General features: G+C 43.0%; 1 pseudogene; it reads left to right on the forward strand.

The window, feature by feature from the left end:
- The first annotated feature begins 1,598 nt into the window (after window positions 1–1,598).
- LOC114035354 lies at window positions 1,599–3,056 on the forward strand (annotated as a pseudogene).
- Window positions 3,057–3,487: the final 431 nt, after the last annotated feature.

Below are 3,487 nucleotides of genomic sequence, written 5' to 3' on the forward strand. Positions count from 1 at the left end.
ACTTTAGAAGGTACAAAATGATCCACTCAAAGCTGAAAAGGGCTTACTCTTTACAAGGTGCAAAGACTCCAGATGAGATGCTTAAAATTTACATTCTGCAAATTTGCTAGTTTAAAGGGGGTACACTTACACTTAAATCTCATCCATCATCATCAAGATTCAGCTTAAATCTCACCTTGATCATAAAGCCATCCCTTGAAAATCCAGTCCTTGATGATCTTCCCCACTTCTTGGGAATTCTGACATAATGTTCTGCCCTTTTCAGTAAAATCAGTCACTATTGCAGGGGAAGTGACCCCTTGTTTTAACCTTGCTTGATTTTGGCTACACAGCCAGCCTGCAGGAGAGGACAGTCCTGCAGGAGATAACATACATACTAATTTATCTCCTTGGCCCTAATCCTATTTTCTCATAATGAGTACATGGCACATGCTCATTTACCCCATCTTTTCATAAGAACTAACCCCATCTCCTTAGCACTATCCCTATCTCCTCATTGAAATGGGAGTGACTTACTCCTGTCTATAAAAAGGAGAGTAGGGATTCAAATCAGCTAGCCCACCCTATGCTTTTCTGCCTTGGGTACTGAATAAAATTCTTTTAATATTCTGATTTTGCCTCATTAAACCAGTGAGAAGACCCAAAGGAGGATTTCTTTTAACAATCTGGCAAGCCAGCCAGGAGTTGGGGGCCCTTTGCCTTCATGACTATACTATCACTTAACAGAGTGACTATCACACCAAGATACAGTCTACCTTGATTCCACACCTGGCACTGGGACCTTTGTCCAATCAGGTTGGAGTGGACTCCCCCAGGGTTCAGTCAGCCATGAAGCGGTCAGAGAACTGAATTCCCCAAGTTCAGGAAGGATAATAGGTCCCAAACCAAAATTTGATATTTTTTTTGTTCTTATTTGTGCACAAAGAAACAAAAGCTTCATGAAGGAAGAGGCAGAGTGAGCATGGGTCCTCAACCAACACTAGCTTGCCCAGGAACAGAAAGGTCAAGGGGATACTAATACCAATATGGGATCAGCACAGAGTAAGCCTCCTGCCAACTCCCACTCAGGCAAGCTGTCAAAAGCTTGGGAAAAGGAAAAGACTGCCAGTTCAACTGCCAGCATGGACTGGACTCAGTAACCAAGGTTTATAATTGTGGGAAACAAATTTGGTCAGATAAATATAGGACCTTTGGTTATTGTCAACTGTGCATGCTGAAAACTTGATTTGAAAAACTAGAATCTAGGAGAAAAGAAAGGAAAAGAAAAGAAAAGAAAAGAAAAGAAAAGAAAAGAAAAGAAAAAGACCATCGCACTCTTAAGAAACCACTTTTGCAGGGAAAAAACAGAAAAGAAGTAAACATTTTTGGCAGGCCCCAAGAAGGGGACAATGCAGGCAGGGAGGTGGGATTGAGAGGGCTGCCACTTCAGAAATTCTCTAGCATGCACAAGGTCTTTTTACCTTAAGAGAACTTTGATAACCCATAAAAAATGTCAGTGAGTAGAGATTGCTATCACCTTGGACTGCAGAAAGTGGTGCTTGGGTATACTGTTGCTACTTGCTAATTGGTACCCATCTAGGAATCCTTAGTCCAAAAGTATGGCATCAACAGTTGATGGAGAGAACCATAATGTTAACCTCTGGGAAGCCCCCCAAAAATATGCTGACACAGCCATTGAAAGACAATAATATAGAGGTATATACAATCATTTAGAAGGAAAAGTCACCATAAGACTAGGTTGGAACTGATTGCTTCAGAGAATTTTGCAAGCTGAGCACTTCTGGAAGCCTTGGGTTCTTGCTTGAATAGTAAATATTCAGAAAGATTCCCAGGCCAGAGGTATTATGATGGCACCCAGTTTGTGGATGAATTGGAGATTCTGTTTCAGAAGAGAAAGGTATATGGCCTGGACCCACAAAGCTGGAGGTGAAAGGTCAGTGTTCAGCCATACTCAGGATCTCCTATGAATTTTGCAGTGTACACAGCCCTGGTGGAACCACATGGGAGGGATTATGGTTCTAAACCTGCCTGATGGGGGATCACCTCACCCATGGGTTCGTGACAGATAAGAAGAAAGTCTCTGCCACCTCCATCTTTTTTGAGTCTGTGCCCTATAAGGTTAACCGAAATACTGGCTATATTGACTACGACAAACTAGAAGAAAATGCTCACCTCTCCCACCCAAAGCTGATCATTGCAGGAATCAGCTGCTATTCCAGGAACCTGGAATATTCCAGGAACCTATGTGGAAGATTGCAGATGATAATGGGGAAGATTTCATGGCTGACATAGCCCACATTAGTGGACTGGTGGCCGCTGAGGTAGTGCCCTCCCCCTTTGAACACTGCCAGAGGGTGACCACGGCAATGCACAAAACCTTTCAAGGTTGCTGACCTGGCCTGATCTTCTACAGGAAAGGAGTGAGCAATGTGGACTCTAAGACAAACAAAGAGACAGCACACAATCTGGAGTCACTCATTAATTCAGCTGTTTTCCCAGGACTACAGGGAGGGCCTCACATCCCTGCCATTCCAGGAGTTGCTATAGCTCGGAAGCAAGCCTTGACACCTAAATTTAAGGCTTATCAGCAGCAGGTGGTTGCCAGCTGCAAAGACCTGTCCGCAGCCATGATGGAGCTGGGTTACGACATAGGAACAAGTGGTTCTGACAACCACCTGATCCTTGTGAACCTACACAACAGAGGCATAGATGGAGGAAGAACTGAGAAGGTGCTAGAAGCTTATTCTATCGCTTGTAACAAGAACACCTGCCCAGGAGACAAAAGCACATTAAGACCTAGCGGACTGAGACTAGGAACCCCAGCTCTGGCCTCCTGAGGAGTACTAGAAAAAGATTTCCACAAAGTGGCCCATTTTATTCATTAAGGAATAGAACTGACTGCAGATTCAGAAAGACCTCAGTTTCCAGGCCACCACAAAAGAATTCAAGGAGAAACTTTCAGGGATGTAAAGTATCAGGGTGTTATCAAGACCATCAGAGACAAAGTGGGGTGTTTTGCAGCTGTTTTTCCTCTGTCAGCTGTCTCTGATTTTTAGAACAAGACTGGACACTGTCAGCAGTCTCTAAGTTTCAGAGCCAGATTGGAAATATTTAGCCTGAAGACTACCCAAGTGCCAAAATCCCCCTCTTAAGAAAGGGAAAGAAGGAGAATGTATAATTGGGGAGGGAAGTTTAGGGGAGTGGAAGGTTAGGGGTTTTTTGGGGAGAGGGTCTTTTTAATGAGCTTTTCCAGCATCTCTGCATTGAAAACAATTACCATTTGGCAGTCACTGAGGATTCAAATGTGTACCCCTCCAAAGTATGGTGTACAAATCATAAATCTCAGTTTTAAAAGTTCATTATTAGTCATTTGGAGGATACTTTACTAATTGTTGAATTTATTTTGAGTCTCACTTTCTTATATAATTTTTGTATAAGATCAGAGTATCCGGAGCATCAGCCTTCATTGAAATGAACAGTGGTGTAA

This window comes from Vombatus ursinus, unplaced genomic scaffold, assembly GCF_900497805.2.
Source record: "Vombatus ursinus unplaced genomic scaffold, bare-nosed wombat genome assembly UNPS02009205.1, whole genome shotgun sequence".
Lineage (NCBI taxonomy): Eukaryota > Metazoa > Chordata > Mammalia > Diprotodontia > Vombatidae > Vombatus > Vombatus ursinus.